Raw genomic sequence first — 18212 nt, 5'->3', positions numbered from 1 at the left:
ACATATCAGAGTTGAGTTTATATTGGTATATATATATTTTTTAATCTTTTTTTTTGTCCATTTAAAGTCATATTACTGTGGTGGATTAAAATGGTCACAGATTCTTTGCTACTCCTCCCACTGAGAGATACAATCTGTTTTCCCTTCCCTTAAATGGGGGACTGGTCCTGGAAATTATTTTGACCAATAAAACACAGCAGAAGTGATGCCATGTAAATTTTGGAGCTAGGCTTTCGTAGATCTTAGCTTCCACTTTTTTTTTTTTTTAAGATTTTTATTTATTTATTTGAGAGAGAGAGAATGAGACACAGAGAGCATGAGAGGGAGGAGGGTCACAGGGAGAAGCAGACTCCCTGCGGAGCAGGGAGCCCGATGCGGAACTCGATCCCGGGACTCCAGGATCATGACCTGAGCTGAAGGCAGTCGCTTAACCAACTGAGCCACCCAGGCGCCCTCTTAGCTTCCACTTTTGCTGCTTGGAACATTTCCTTTTGGATTCCAGTTCCCATTCTCTGAGGAAGTCTAAGGAAACTTATAGAGCAGTTCACGTGAAGGAGACGAAGGACTAGGGATGTGAGGGAGGCCACTTTGGCTCTTCCAGCTGTCCCAGGATCTCAGCCATATTTAACCTACAGAACTGTTACAGATATAAACTGTTGTTTTAAGGCATTTGCTTTTAGGGTGGTTTGTTATATAGCAATATAAGTGAAACAATAATAAATATTTTTATGTCATTAAAAACTTTATAAACATAATTGTGATGGCTTCAGAATATTGCGTTAATACATACACTACCATTTCCCTACTACTAGACATTTAAGGGGTACTCATTCTATATAAATAATGCTATGAAATTGTATTTTTATGAATAAAACTGGGGAAGTAATTAAGATTATTTCCTTGAGCTGGATGTCTGGAAAGGAAATTATTTCTTCAAATAATGTCAATTTATAAGACCATCATTGAAGATTTCCAAGTTGTTTTCCATAAATATTGAACAAAGTTGACATTACCTTAAATTGAATGCTTAGAATATTTCTTTCACTGTACTTTATCATAAGTGCTGAAAACAGGCATTTAAGAAACAAAGCCATAAAATTAATAAAAAAATATTTTGCTAATTTGATAAGCAAAAATGATACTTTGTTTTAAACTGCAATTGTTTCTTAATGAGGTTAAAACTAGATATTTAATAACTCCTTTCAATTTAATAATTATTGCATTGTAAATTAATATCATTTACCACTAAAATTGTGGTATCAGCATTTTTCTCACTGATTTGTAAGGGCTCTTTGTTTTTAAGGATGTTAATTTTTTATGTTTCTGGCAAGTATTTTTTAAGAGCATGTTTTTACTTTATAATTTTGTTTGTTGTGCTTTTACATTTATGTAAGTTTAAAATTTTATTTACTCATATTTATCCACTTGCTTTTATGTGGATAAATTTTATTTTCCATTGCCTTTAAATTTAAGTGTTCCTTCTAGCACTGCATTTTAATAATTTAGAAAAGTATGATTTATATTCCAAGTGGTTGGATATTTTTAAACTTCTGCTATTTCTCTCTTTTCCTTTTATTCCTTTTTTTGTTTTTGTATTTCCTTCAGGAACTTGTTCTATATTATTTGTGCTTTGTGGGATAAATTCAAGTTTTCTTTGTGGCCTAGTCATGATTTATTTTTGTAAACGTTTGATTTATAGAAGCATTTTCCATTTCTGAGGTTACAAAGTTCAGTATATTTAATGTAACCTTGTTATATAGTTATATATAAAGGGCAAATCTTTTATGCCCTTATTTATTTTTTATTGAATTGATTTGTCATAGATTGATAGTAGTGTATTAAAATACCTCATGATTACATAACTGTCATTTCCACTTTCACTTATAAATTTTCACTTTATATATTTTGATGTCATGTTTTTTAGCCCAGAAGATTTGTGGCTTTGTTTAATTCAACATTTATCAGGACCTAGAGATAAAAAGATGTGGTCACACCTTTTGGAGACTCACAGAGTAGTGGGTAAACACACCAAGAGACATGAGGACAATATAGAGAGGATTACAAGAGAGGTGAGGGGATGGGGAGAAACCTATAGGAGGAGGAAGAGCATCATTTAGTCAAATAAGGTGATCCTCTGCCTTACTGAATGATTTCATCTTGAATTCTACTTCATTTCATAATTGTGCCACTCTTTTATTTCCATTCTTTTGTAAGCTGCATGTAACTTTTAAAACTCAATATGAAAGTCTGGCTTTCAGTAAAAGAAATACTGAATTCACTTAACAAATATGTACTGAGTTCCTATAATGTGCCAGGTACTGGCTAAACCTGGGGATAAAATGGCAAAGACGTCAATGTTCAAGAAGCTTCCACTTCACTGTAGGAGAGGCAAATAAATAAACTGACAAAGCATCAATGGAACCCACACAAGGGGTTCCTAGCCTAGATATAATCTTGAATGCTGAAAGATAAGTAGGAGTTGTCTATTAGGAGAGGGAGACAGCTGGGTGTTTCAGACAGAAAATAACATGTCCAATGGCCAAGAGCTGATAGAGAACATGACCCATTCTAGGACATGTAAGTAGCTGAGTATGAATGAAACACTGAGGCTAATGGGAGTATGGAATTGAGAGAGGACCTGGAGACAGATGGTCAGATCAGGACAGACCTATAAAGAAGCTTGCCTCTTTTAGAAGATTCTCAAGAGCCATTTTAAGTTGTTGAATAATATGACTGGATCTGCTTTTGAGTGGTTCTTTTGGTGATAGCATGGGGAATGGATAGGATCTGAGTTAGCCTGGAAGTAGAAGGATCAGTTAGAGATTGGTACAATATTTCAGTAGGGGAAAATGATGGAGTGGCAATTAGGATGAAGAAAATTGGACTGATTCTAAAGATACCAAAAAATAGAATCATCAGGACTTAATGATTGTTTGGATATGGGAGGTTAGGGAAGACTGTCAAGGCTAATACCAACCTTTTCACCACTGCTTCTGTCCTCCAAATTGAGAAACTGGGAGGATGGTGGTGCCATTCATTGCCATGACAAATACTAGAGGAGAAATGCATTTTGGATATTTTGGAGAGGCTGAGTTTGAGGCACTTGGAGGATACCTAAGTGGACTTGTCTAACAGGCAATTAGCTATAGGGTCTGGAATACAGGGTAGAGTTCTGAGATGGCAACATAGGACTGCCCAGTCAGTGACACAGAAGTTGAAGCTGAATCCTTGAAGGAGGAGGCAATCACCCAGGTGCAGAGAGAAGGAAAAAGGGCCGGGAATTCTAAACCACTAGTGATTTTGTCTTTTATCATCTTACTTTTACATTTCCTTCCTGATATATTTGCTTTTTCATTTTTTTATATGGCTAATTAATAGATTTTGGTTGCATGGAATAGAAAACCATTCAAGTTATCTTAAGTATAAGAAGAGTTTTATTGAAATGAGAAAAAATGGGATTCTTAGATGTATAAGCAGTTCTCTGGGAAAAAAAGATACCATGGTACAACTGGACTGGATAGAGACTGGACCTGGATTCTGGAGGTTTTACAGACCCAAGTAGTAGAAAATCTAGGATGGTCACTTGGTTACTGCCATTATTGGGCCCAGCTACTATCAAGGTCTCTGTAATTCTTTGGATGTCTTCTTGCTTCTCTTCCTTTTGTTAATTGACTTCCTTACTCTATTTTGTATTTTCTCGTCTCCCTAAGAGCTCTAACTACTCCTAGTTTATGCTACTCCATAACAACTTAGTTTTAATTTGTTATTGCTCAAAGTCCCTTTCAGAGCAGCTTCTGTTTTACTTATTACTTCTAATTGCCTGAATATTTATGTAATTTCAAATTGCAATTCCAGAAATCAAGAATCAGATCAAAAAAAGAAAAAAGAATCAGATCAATTCAGATTGTCCTTATTGAAACAGAGCTTTTGTCACTAGGAATCCATGAGGAACTAGATATTCTCATGTATTCATGGCCTATCATATACTGGCTCTCAGTTTCCAATACCTTTTAAAATCTGTTAATGCTCACTCCTGTGTTCATTACTCCTTAGGTGACATAAGAGAGAGAAAGAACATTAGGGCATGTGGAATCTCAAGGTATTTTACTGAAAACTTTTGGAAGGTTAGTGATATTGTAGAAATAGGCTGTATCCAAACTTAAACCTAAGGAAATTTTCAGAAAATTTTATATTATTAAATTTATGGCTTTTATATCTCATCTCATGTTCTCCCACGTATCTCCTCTATCATCTCCATAACAACTCACATTCCATAATGAGCAGTTACAGTCATTGTCAAAAGAGATAGGATAGGAGGACTCTGATGTTTGCTCTTTTAGAGGTCTTAGATTTATTTTTTTCTTCCATCATCACATAAGGATTATTTCACCAATTTAGACAGTTAAATTCATGGTATTAGCAGCTATTCTGGACCACCTAGGACCTACCATAATGTATTACTCTTTACAATATATATTAAAGACTTCAAATTGCTGAAATTTTATATATCAAACAGGGTCAAGCTAAGTAATAGTCAAGAGGGCCTGAAAACACTACCAAGGGAAAATGCAAAAGCTAGTAAAGGGCATTATAAGACACTGAGCTGGAAAAAGAAAGGAAGATCATTAGAGAAATTAAAGAAGGTATAACAAATAGACATCCTGTGTTTATAGATTGAAAGATTTAATATTGTTAAGATGTCGATACTACCCACAATGAGGTACAGATTCAGTGCAGTCCCTATTAAAATTCTAATGATTTTTTTTGCAGAAATAGAAAAATCTATCATAAAGTTCATATGGAATCTCAAGGGATACCGAATAGCCAAAATAATTTTGAAAAAGAAAAAAGTTGGAGATCTCACACTTCCAGATTTCAAAACTTACTACGTACAAATCTACAGTAATCAAAACACTAAGGTCCTGGCATAAAGACAAACCTATGGACCAATAAAATAATATAGCAAGCCAAGAAACAAACCCTTGTGTATATGGTCAAATGATTTTTGATAAGGGTGCCAAACCTCATCAATGGGGAGGGGACAGTCTTTTCAACAAATGATGTGTGATCTAGAAATTCCACTTAATGGGTACCCACTCAAAGGAATTAAAAGCAGGAACTCAAACTGATATTGGTATACCCATGTTCATAGCACATTATTTGCAATAGACAAAATGTGGAAGCAACCTAAGTGTCCATGGTTGGATGAATGAATAACCAAATTGTGATAATATACATACAATGGAATAGTATTTAACCTTAAAATGGATGGAAATTCTGACACCTTACAACATGCATAAAAACCTTGAAGGCCTTATGCTAAGTGAAATAAGCCAGTCACAAAAGGACAAATGCAGTAATAATTTCACTTATATGAAGTACTTAGAGTAGTCAAATTCATAGAGATAGAAAGGAGATTCCCAGGAGCCAGAGGGAAGGGGGAAATTAGGGGTTATTGTTTAAAGTGGATAGAGTTTCAGTTTTCCAAGATGAAAAGAGTTTTTGGAGATGGCTGGTAGTAATGGTTGCACAACAGTGTGAAAATACTTAATGCTACTGAGTTGTACACTTAAAAATGGTTAAGATGATAATTTTTTTATGTATTTTATCACATTTTAAAAAAAGTTATAAGATAAAACTCAATGTCTTTTAGGTGTGGAGGAAGAATGTTAGACCTGTGGTTATGACACAGAGAACAAGGAAGAGTAGGAAATTAAACCTCTAACTTATACAAAATGTAATAATATATTTTGATTTGATTTGATTATCTTTCTATGTAAGAAAAAGTCTTTAACATCACTGTAATTGGTTTGTAGAATTCCACATGATGGGGCCATACCACATTTTATGTAATAAGTCTTCCATCTTTGGACCTCTAACTTACCTAAACGTTCACTGATAGCATGATCTGCTTTGCATCTTAGAAAGATCATGCCAATGGTTTTTGGTCAAATTTAACTGTGCCACTTCCTAACTCAGTTTACCTTGGGTAGATCACTTAACTTCACTCAGCCTCATTTTTTTTCTTATAAAATCCTCCTCCTCTTCATCATAAAGCTAATATTTATTTTTTTATTTTAAAGATTTTATTTATTTGAGAGAGAGAGAGAGATAGTGAGAGCAGGAACACAAGCAGGGGGAGTGGGAGAGGGAGAAGCAGGCCTCCCGCAGAACAGGGAGCCTGATGCGGGGCTCAATCCCAGGACCCTAGGATCATGACCTGAGCTGAAAGCAGACACTTAAAGACAGAGCTACCCAGGTGCCCTTAAAGCTAATACTTATTAAAGCTTATATACTAGATATGGGGCCAAGTGCTTCAACATGCATTGTGTTATTTGAACTTCAAAGCACATGAAGTAGGTTCTACTATTATTACCATACTGCAGGTGGGGAAACTGAACTTAAGTTCTTACCCAAGGTCATACAGCTAGTGGAGTGGGGATAATACCTGCTACAGAGTTTCTGTGTGGACTGAATGAGAGTGTATGCAAATGTACTTTAAAAACTGATTTCTGTGTAAACACTGAAATGACTCCTACAGTTCTCACTAGGGAAATAAAATAGTGGCCCTGAAGGTTCAGAACGTTTGTTTTTGTTTTTAGAATAAAAACTAAGCTTCTGAAACACATTTCATATCCCTGCCTAGCTTAAATATAGGCAATAGCTTCCTGTGGTTGATGGGATTAAACACAGACACTTCAGTGGGAATTCACAGTTCAACACTGAATGGCCCTGACAATTTACCTTTCTAACCCAACTCACCTCTACTCATTCTTTATGTCCCAGCCAAGACGGATTCCCTGTTCTTTTCTGAACATACCAAACTCTCCTTCATTGTCTTTGTGTGTGCCTCTCCCTGTGTCTGGAATATTCTCTTCCAGTCTCTATTAATATACTTTAAAATTTTCTCAAGTTCCATAGTTACCATGAAAATATTTCTAATACCTATAAATGAATACAAACTTCCACTTTTGTTATTATAAATTGACATTTACCTCACTGTGTCTATTTATGTCTTGATATATAGGCTCCTAAGTTAAGGGTTCATGTATGACCCATTTTTGTACCTCTTTTATTAGAGGAATGTCAGGGCACCTGGGTGGCTCAGATGGTTAAGCATCTGCCTTCGGCTGAGGTCGTGATATCAGGGTCCTGGGATCGAGCCCCGCATCGGGCTCCTTGCTCAGCAGGGAGCCTGCTTCTCCCTCTGCCTCTGGCTCTGCCTGCTTGTTCTCTCTCTCTCTCTTGTCTGTCTCTCTCTGTCAAATAAATAAATAAAATCTTTAAAAAAAAATTGGAGGAATGTCACTGTGAAGGTATGTGTGTGTTGGGGACTGCTGGGGAAAAGGATGATTCATTTAGTTAATTTCTTTTAACTAGTACTTTAATTATTAAATAATCCATCTTATGAATTTTGATTTAGGAATATTACTTCTTTCCCCTAGAAAAATCAAAAGCAGAAAGTACTCTCAATTTGATGTAATTAAAATTTAGGCCAGTTCAGCCCATCCAGCCTAACCCAGGCCAGCCAGGCAATCTGACTTGACTTTTCACTAATTATCTTATAATTTGTAACAGTAGGATTCTGTAAGAGAGAAAACTTTTCCAAGTTTGCCTATATCATACAGTAATGAATAGACAGGGGATGGGCTCATTACATTAGTACCACTTACACCAGCAAGCTTCCTAGTTACTTATAGAGAATGCATATGCTCCATTCCTCTTTGACCTGTAATTTTGCTCAAGGACACACACACACACACACACACACACACTTTTTTTCCCTATTAGCTGCTTGTCTCAAAAACCCCTTCTTTAGGGAGAATTTATTTCTGAATTTGATAATGTGACATCTTTTTTTAAGGACTGAGGAGATCATTGTAAAAACAGTTTTGTAGCTCTTAGTGGGAAAAGATAGAGAAAGATAAAGGAAGAAAAAAATTCCCAAAGTGCATAGAATCAATGTAGGAAATAACATTAAGTAAAATTTTTTAGTCTTGGCTATCTTTTCACCATGTAGATTTTTTTTTTTTTACATATTTGGTATATACATATACTACAAATTATTTGTTGCTTATCTGAAATGAAAACTTAGTTGAGAATTCTGTATTTTATTTGGCCACCCTAAGCCTGAGTGTTCTCCCAGTATGGCAGAGTGTGATCTGAGAGAGGGAGAGAGCACACCCAAGACAGAAGCCACAGTCTTTTTATAACCTGCTATCAGAAGTGACATGCCATCACTTCTGCCATGTTCTCTTTATCAGAAGTGAGTTACTAAGTGCAGCCCACACACAAGGGGAGGGGAATTAACTTCTTTCTCATGAGAGACGAAGTATGAAAGAATTTGTGGACATGCACTTAAGAACACAGCTGTGGGAGAGCACACAAAGGAATGTAAGCACCATGCTCTATTGTACCAGATGTAGTGACTGGTCCAGTGGTGATAACATGTCCAAATTCTACCACATCAGAGTATTTCCCTGGGACAGACATTGAAGAGGAGAAGTTGTCTTTCCACTGGTTTGGTTAACTTGGATTGTAGAAGTCTGAGCTGCTGTTGACTATTTTTTCCAATTGTAAGGAAGAAGCACATCTGTAGTTGAAAGAGGACATGGCCAATACACAAAGGCAAGCATAGTGTCAAGGTGGGAAAAAAAAAAGAGCAAGACCTCAGTCAATATCATTTGATTTCCTGGATCTAGTTGTCCCTGGACATTGGAGTTTTATGTGTTGATTTGGCAAGAGTTTTAACTGAAAACCAATGCTTTTTCAATTATATGTAATAATAATCACAAATATGTGAGAGAATATAATTTTTGTTGAAAATAACCTTTGTTTTTTTTACTTTTTTTTTTATTATGGTCAGTTAGCTACTGTATATAGTACATCATTAGTTTTTGATGTTCGATGATTCATTAGTTGCATATAACACCAGTGCTCATCACAACACATGCCCTCCTTAATACCTATCATCCTGTTATCGTATAAGTGTCTTTATTATCTGGCTCTTAATTGCTCTTGCCTCATCTTTAGATATCTGGAACCACTAGCACTGTCGAGATTAGGTCATCTTCTGTCATGCTGTCATGACTTCCCACATGCTCTTCCCTCCACTTGGAATGTCTTTCCTCCACCTGATTTTTAAATGAATGTGTACTCTACCATCATATCTCAGCTCCAAATCACTTCCATTGAAAGGTGTAATGGGGCTTCCAGTCTGATTTGCATACCCTTTGCTACCCTAGTAAGGACTGGAATAATTACCTTACCCATCTGCCTACTTGAATAGATTGTGAGATTCTTGAAGTCAGGAACTTTATCTTGTTCCAGCTTCGTACTGAATGAATTGTTAAGGTTTAGTCACGAATAGCTTTGTACTTGATACTTATCAATTAAAATATCTTAAATAGAATTTTAGAATTTCATGATTCAAAAATAATTTAAATAAATGCATTAACATATACATGCCTTTTAGTTTTTTAAATGTAGTGCTTTGTTGTAAATAATTTACAGTTATTTCTAAAGTGTTAATCTATGCCTGGTTTGGTGATTCCTTGGTTGCTCAATCCATTTTGTAGACATTTTCCCTTTGTTTACTGATAATGTCTTCTAGCTGTCTGTTGACACAAATGCTGAACATCATGGAAACAGGAATCAATGCTATAAAAACATGGATAAATGATCACATTAATAAATCACATTATTTGCCTCTTATGCTGTTATAAAATTAGAACCAACTGGTGAACTAAAGAGTTGCAAGATGACTCTTAAGCTCTTTGAGCAAAAGGTAATATAGCAAAGAATGTTTTCTTGTACACTTTGACAGCAGAAAGTTTTTGTTGTCATTGAGAATTACAGTCATTATAGATAGCTCTAATATTCTTTATTATACATTTTTAATCAGTTTTTGATGTGTACCAAATTGGAAATAAATCTACATAACCTTACTAGATTCTTAGGATTATCAGTAAGTTTGCAAGGAGTTTATTTCTGAGTTATGACTTTTTTTTGGGTAAGGTGAGCAAAATAAAATCTCTGCTCATAGTCATCTTTACCAGAGTTGCCATGAATGGCATGTAAATCATATATTTATAAACCATGGGTGGAAGAGCCAAGGAAGTGAAAATGGGAGGACACATGAGAAAATATAAACTAAAAATGGAGAATTTTTGATATACCAGAATCCCTCCCTTTTGCCAGATAAATGTACCTACTGAATCTTTATGTAAAATAAACAAGAATCATTTTAAATACATTTTTTTCTGTTTATGTCAATAAATAACTCATGTGTCATTGGCAAAATGCATATAGATATTCTTTCCCATTAAAAAATGGAAAATGACATGGATGGAGCTAGAGAGTATTAGGCTAAGTGAAACTAGTCAGTCAGAGAAAGACAAATACCATATGATTTCACTCATATGTGGAATTTAAGGAAAAAAAAAACAAGCAAAGAAATAAAAAGAGAGAGAGACAAACCAAGAAACAGATCTTAACTACAGAGAACAAACTGAGGGTTACCATAGGGGAGATGAGTGGGAAGAATGGGTGAAATAGGTGATGGGGATTAGGGAGTGCATTTGTTGTGAGGAGCACTGAGTAATGTACAGAATTGTTGAATCACCATATTGTACACCTGAAACTAATAAAACACTGTATGTTAACTATGTTCTAATTAAAATGTAATAAAATTTAAAAAATGGAGAATGTACGGATACCATTTTTAAAAGGCCCCCTTGAAAGGAAAAAGAGCAATAATATAACATTAATAGTGTTTAGATTTCTGGAAAAAGAATGGAATACATTTCTTAAAAAAACAAATATGGTTTTATGTGGGAAAATGAGAAATTACTGATGTCTTGCTCAACCAGTGGAACCCAAATAGTATTAACACTGCTTCATCTAAGAGAGCAGTGTATTAGAAGTCAGTTGGCTCACAATTCTAGGTGGATCACATTTGGCCAAGCATTAATAAATGTCTCAAATACCAAAATAAAAACTAAATAATCACTTTTTAAAAATTAATAATCACTTTTTTAAACCACAAAATTCTACCTTTATTGTTTATAGTTTTGCAACTTGACACAAAATCATTTGGTTAGCATTCAAACCAAAGCTTTTATATATATACATATATAGGTATATATTTGTGGGATACATATAACACATTAAAAAAAACTAGGCATAAAATAGTTACTGTTGATATTAACAGTAAATTGTGGTCTATAAGAGTGAAATAAAGTTTTATCCTGAACACTCACAAAAATTGGGAAATTTAATGTTTTAAGATAAGACGTAAGTGATATTTTGAATTCAAACAATGAGCGTTCACTGAGATTGTCATTCAACACTTTTTACAACTTTTGCTCTAATTTTCTGGTCACCTGGATAATTAAATTCACTTGATACTTTAATATGGAATATATTTAAAAATTATATGCTAGATGTTCTTAGTCATTTATAAGAAGTATTGTACCCTATAAAACAAAAAAATCAATTACAAGTTAAAGTTTAAGAAAGTAAATTCTCATTGTTTTATCACTGATAATTTAGTATTACATTAGAATGCAGAAGATGATGAATCAGATCATGTTTTATTAAAAATTTTGAGGAGTCTTTACATTTAAATAATTTAGAGATGGCAAACTGTTAATATACTCTTTTCAAACTTCTCTCACTTATGACTGTGACAGACATCATGAATTCATCATAGCACCCTTTTCACTAGGTCTGTACTGAGCCTCACATTTTTTTCCCAGGACTCAAGGCATCATTAACAATCAACTGGATTAGGTACTTGAGATGAAACTTCTTTGCCATCCTGAGATCTTTTTGGCAAAGGAAATTGAAAGTCACAGAGATAATATTAGTTGGCTCAAATCATATCACAACTCTGTAACTACAACCCAGATTGGCTCCCTGTTGGTCTCCTGAGTCCTTTATTCCCCAGTTTATATTATATTCTTTTACTGTATTTACTTCTTTAAGGGGGTTGGTATAGAATTCTACATATAGCATTCATTCAATAAATATTTTTGAATGACTGGCTCAATACTAAGCATAAAGTCATTTTTATTAGAAACTCAGTGAAGCATGTGGTGCCTGGGTGGCTCAGTTGGTTAAGCATCTGCCTTCAGCTGAGGTCATGATCTCAGGGTTCTGGGATCAAGCTCCACATCAGGCTCCCTGCTCAATGGGGAGTTTGCTTGTCTCTCTCCCTCTGCCCTGCATCCCCACTTGTGCTCTCTCTCTCTTAAATAAATAAATATAATCTTAAAAAAAAAAAGAAAGTGAAGCATAATTGCTAGGGTAGAAATCATCAGATGTATGTACTTCTGCCTGAATACAGATTCTGAGATGCTGCTTATTACAGAAATAAGGAATACTAATACTTTAGTGATGGAGAGAGTGCTTACCTTTTACTTCTAGAGAAAGTGAAGCTGTGCAAATTTAGGAAGATTTTCTGTGAAGGCAAGAATGTACAAAATGGGAAAGCCAGGATAATAAAATTTTAATTCATTTATTCAACTGTGTGCCAATGAAAAAAGTAGGTAGTGGTTTCTTTCAAATATAAATATAATGAATGGAAGAAAACAGCTTGGAAAAAAAACTACTTACAATATAGATCAATATTTGTCGAAGTATTGATGAAGAGGATGCAAAGTAGGTGAGTGATCATGATGGGATAGGGTTAGTTAGGGAAATTTATGCTCTGAAGTGGATTTTTAGCCACAGGGTGATTGTTTTCTCAGGGAGACCACCGCTTATAATGAATGTTCACTGAAGCTCATATTGATGCATTTTCATGTCTGAGCAGCCAGCCTTTCTCTCACCTAATTGCCTTGGCTAGAACCTTTAGTACAATAATGAATCGAAATGTCCTTGTCTTGTTCCTGGTATTAGGGGGAAAGCATCCAGCCTTTTACCATTAAGTATGATGTTAACTGTTGGTTTTTAATAGATGTCTTCTTTCAGGTTGAGGAAGTTCTTTCTCTTCTATTCCTAGTTTTTGGTGAATGTTTTTATCATGAAAGGGTGTTGAATTTTTTCAAATACTTTTACTGCATCTCATGTGATTTTGATTTTTTTATTCTACTGATACACATTAGCTGATTTTCAGATGTTAAACTAACATTTCATCCTTGGGATAAATTCCAGTTGTTATAATTTATAAGGATATAATTCTTTTTATAGGTTGTTGGACTTTGCTAGTATTTTGCTAAGGATTTCTGCATCTAGATTCACAGTTTTCTTTTCTTGAGATGTCTTTGGTTTTGGTATCAGGGCAATACTGGCCTCATAAAATGAGTTGAGAAGTATTTACACCTCTTCTATATTTCGGAATTGTTTGTGAAGGAAGAAGTGTTAATTCTTCTTTAAATGTTTGATAGACTCTCCTTCCAATTGGCTTTTATCACAATTTGCATTGTTCCTGAGAGCTTCCTAAGGCTTGAACTTCTCCATGTTCTATTAAAAATGAAGTCAGTTCCTGTGGGAAAAGATTAGAAGATATCTATTTTGTAGCTTGTTTCTTCCTCCAGGCAAAACTTATGAACTAGGGCTCTGGAGCTGGGGGTATGGACTGTGGCAAGCTTCTCTCTGAGTGACACCCCACTCTTTGAGCTGAATAGTTGGTGGAGGGGTTGGGCAGCAGCATGAGATCCTCTGAATTTGTCTCTCCTGGCATGGAACCATTGTCTTCTGAGCAGACAAAGAGTGTCCAGGCCCCAGAATTCTTAGAATGTGTGGCCAAGATACAGCCTCTGTTCCAAAGTTGGGGCTGGGCAGGAGGAGCTCCCAACTCTCAACCACATTCACCTGTGATTTAGTCTCAGCAACAGGTGGCTGGTGGCAGGATGAGAAATGCTGATATCCTGTTTTTCCTGGGAGAAAAGCTCTCTAACTAGGAGCTAGGGGGAGGAACTCCTAAAACATTTCAAACATGCAAAAAAGCAGAGGGGGATTTCACATGTATTAACATTTTGCCATATTGGATTCAGAATTATTTTTCATAAAGAAATAAAATGTCACAATAAAGTTGATGTTTTCTTGCATTTATATAGGGTATTTTTAAAATATATGTGAAACCAAGAGGGAGAGGAACATAAGGTTTTTTAGCATCTGAGCTTTCTTTAGCATTACCATAGATGAGTCCAGTTTTTTAAATCTAACAACAACAAACCAATTAGAACCACTCCCAGCTGCTCTAGCTAACATGTTGGATCTAGGATCTACATTATGTTCACCTATATAAATAAGTTCAGCCCTATCTAAAATCATGTTCCTCCTCCCTTGGCTCATCCATAACCTAACTCTGCTGAGAGAGACCTACAGCCAGTCACCAAGGCTTTGAGTACTACCTTGGTGAGAGGTGCTTCTGCATCTTTGCAAAAACTCCCGGATGGTGGGGTTCTCTGTAGGCCAGGTATATGTGTAAGAAATGCTGCAGTGGTATACGGAATTTTAGGTTGCAGAGGTCAAGCATGTAATAGCACTTAAATTGCTGGTGTGGTGTCAAAACAACATTAGAGGGGACTGGTAATTGGAATGTTCCAAAGCTATCTGTGTGGTTAACCTATCCTAAAGATCAAAGAAGTAGACCCCCTGCTTAGTTCTACTGAATCTTTATAACAGAAAAAACTCTCAGTCTTACTTGGGAAACCATGATAGAAACTCTTGGCTTCTCAGCCAATTTTCAGAGTTAAGTCAATTTACACACGTAGGGCCTCTGAATAAAGTGTTGGCACTGTACCTTGAAGAAAGATCTTATAGTAATAACAGAAGTTTCTTCCCAGCCTTCCCCAAAGAGAGCTATTTCTATTTACTAGAAAAATAGTTTTCTGGAAAAACAAAAACATCCAGACCTTTCGGGGGTTATTATACTGAACAAATCCTCCAGGAAAGCAAAATTTTATGGGCTAGTGGTCAGATTGTGTCTTGTGGATCAGGTAACATGTGGAATCTACTCAGGATGGGCCTGGCTTATTTATAAGACAGCTGGGTCCTGGAGGATATTGTAACGTTAATCAAGTGAACTCCAATGGCAGTTGCTGTCCTAGAGGTAATCTTTTTTTTTTTTTTTTTTTAAAGAAACCAGCATTTGGTTCTTGACACTTGGTACAAAGTTATTGATCTCCCAAATGGCGTTCTACATTCCAGAGAACACTAGAATTTTTTGTTGTTGTTGTTGTTTTTGTTTTTTTCTCTCTTGGAAGTGAAGCAGGATACCTCTATTTACTTGTCTCAGGGATTACATTAATGCTATGATTCTGTGCCACAATTTAGTTCTTGGGAATCTTGATGATCTCACTCTTCCAACAGGACCTCACACAGGCTCACTTCATTGATGCTATCACGTTTATAGTATCTTAAGAACAGGAAGTAGCAAGTTCTCTAATTGTTTTGTTAAGACATACTCCAGCCAGAACCTAATAAATTGGTGATGCTGCCCCATCAGTGAAATTTCTGGAGTTTTATTAGTCTGGGCATGTTGAAATTTGCCTTCCAGTGTGAAGTTTTGCACCCTACACCCCTGTCACTATAAAAGGAGACACAATGCTTGGAGGCGTCATTAGATAGTGAAGATTATATATATTTGGTTGTGCTACTCTGACCATTTACATGATGACCTAAGAAGCTGCCAGCTTTGAATAGGGGCCAGAGCTAGAAGAGGTACTCCAGCTTGTCTAGGCTACATTCCAAACATTTTTGCTCTTATGAGTTAGCAGATTCAGTGGTGCTAAAAATGTCCATGGAAGACTAGGATACTGAATACAGTCAGTTGCTAGCTCTAATATACAGTATTACAGTAGAGGTCACTAGTCTTTGGATGCAAAGGTATGTCCTTTTTAGTAACTATTTTCCATTTGAAAAGCTGCTCTTGGCTTACTGTTGGCCCATTCAGATAATAAAATCCCAAATTTGGGATATCAACTGATCATATAGCTGATCCAGCCCATCATGATTGTTACCTGATCCCCAATGCCATAGATACAAGCCTCCTAACTGCACTTCATCATGAAGTAAATGTATTTGCATATTGTACCAGAGTAGAGAAAGTCTTGAATTATGAATTGCAGGAGCAGGTGGCTTATATTTCCAGCCTACCACACTGCCAGTTCTTCTGTAACCCAAAGAATATTCCTTATGGGGAGAGTAATTAAGTGAGGAAGAAATAAATCCTGGTTTGCAGATGGTTCTGTATGATATGCCAGTATTAGCTAGAAGTAAACGTCTGTGTCTCACCTATGGCTGATTTTTTTTTTTTTGTAGTTTTTAATTTTATTATGTTAGTCACCATACACTACATCATTAGTTTTTGATGTAGTGATCCACAATGCATTGTTTTCCTATAACACCCAGTGCTCCATGCAGTACATGCCCTCCTTAATACCCATCACCAGGCTAACCAATCCCCCCCCACCCTTCCCCTCTAAAACCCTGTTTGTTTCTCAGGTCCATAGTCTCTCATGGTTCATCTCTCCCTCCAATTCCCCGCCCCCCCATTTTTCCCTTCCTTCTCCTAATGTCCTCCATGTTATTCCTTATGTTCCACAAATAAGTGAAACCATATGATAATTGACTTTCTCTGCACGACTTATTTCACTTAGCATAATCTCCTCCAGTCACATCCATGTTGATGTAGAAGTTGGGTATTCATCTTTTCTGATGGCTGAGTAATATTCCATTGTATATATGGACAACATCTTCTTTATCCATTCATTGTTGAAGGGCATCTCGGCTCTTTCCACAGTTTGGCTATTGCAGACATTGCTGCTATGAACACTGGGGGTGCATATGGCCCTTCTTTTCACTACATCTGTGTCTTTGGGGTAAATACCCAGGAGTGCAATTGCTGGGTCATAGGGTAGCTCTATTTTTAAATTTTTGAGGAACCTCCACACTGTTTTCCAAAGTGGTTGTACCAACTTGCATTCCCACCAACAGTGTAAGAGGGTTCCCCTTTCTCCACAACCTCTCCAACATTTGTTGTTTCTTGCCCTGTCCATTTTTGCCATTCTAACTGGTGTAAGGTGGTATCTCAATGTGGTTTTGATTTGGATTTCCCTGATGGCTAATGATGATGAACACTTTTTCATGTGTCTGTTAGCCATTTGTATGTCTTCTTCAGAGAAGTGTCTGTTCATCTCTTCTGCCCACTTTTTGACTGGATTATTTGTTTTTTGGGTGTTGAGTTTGAGAAGTTCTTTATAGATTTTGGATACCAGCCCTTTATCTGTAATGTCATTTGCAAATATCTTCTCCCATTCTGTGGGTTGCCTCTTTGTTTTGTTGACTGTTTCCTTTGCTGTGCAGAAGCTTTTTATCTTGATGAAGTCCCAAAAGTTCACTTTTGCTTTTGTTTCACTAGCTTTTGGAGATGTATCTTGAAAGAAGTTGCTGTGGCTGATGTCAAAGAGGTTACTGCCTATGTTCTCCTCTAGGATTTTGATGGATTCCTGTCTCACATTGAGGTCTTTCATCCACTTTGAGTTTATCTTTGTGAGTGGTGTTAGAGAATGGTTGAGTTTCATTCTTCTGCATGTGGCTGTCCAATTTTCCCAGCACCATTTATTGAAGAGACTGTCTTTTTTCCATTGCATGTTTTTTCCTGCTTTGTCAAAGATTATTTGACCATAGAGTTGAGGGTCCATATCTGGGTTCTCTATTCTGTTCCATTGGTCTGTATATCTGTTTTTGTGCCAGTACCATGCTGTCTTGGTGATCACTGCTTTGTAATATAGCTTGAAATTGGGCAACGTGATGCCCCCAGCTTTGTTTTTCTTTTTCAACATTTCCTTGGAGATTCAGGGTCTTTTCTGATTCCATACAAATTTTAGGATTGTTTGTTCCAGCACTTTGAAAAATGTCATTGGAATTTTGATCGGGATGGCATTGAAGGTATAGATTGCTCTGGTAGCATAGACATTTTAACAATGTTTATTCTTCCGATCCATGAGCGTGGAATATTTTTCCATCTTTTTGTGTCTTCTTCAATTTGTTTCATGAGTGTTCTGTAGTTCCTAGAGTATAGATCCTTTACCTGTTTGGTTAGGTTTATTCCGAGGTATCTTATGGTTTTGGGTGCTATTGTAAATGGAATCATTTCTCCAATTTCTTTTTCTACAGTTGCGTTGTTAGTGTATAAGAAAGCAACTGATTTCTGTGCATTGATTTTGTATCCTGCCACATTACTGAATTGCTGGATGAGT

This window comes from Mirounga angustirostris, unplaced genomic scaffold (assembly GCF_029215605.1).
Source record: "Mirounga angustirostris isolate CCGP_5_RB_7025 unplaced genomic scaffold, mMirAng1.0.hap1 SCAF_14, whole genome shotgun sequence".
Classification (NCBI taxonomy): domain Eukaryota; kingdom Metazoa; phylum Chordata; class Mammalia; order Carnivora; family Phocidae; genus Mirounga; species Mirounga angustirostris.
The sequence above is the reverse complement of the archived record's forward strand: the minus strand, read 5'-3'. Positions refer to the sequence as shown.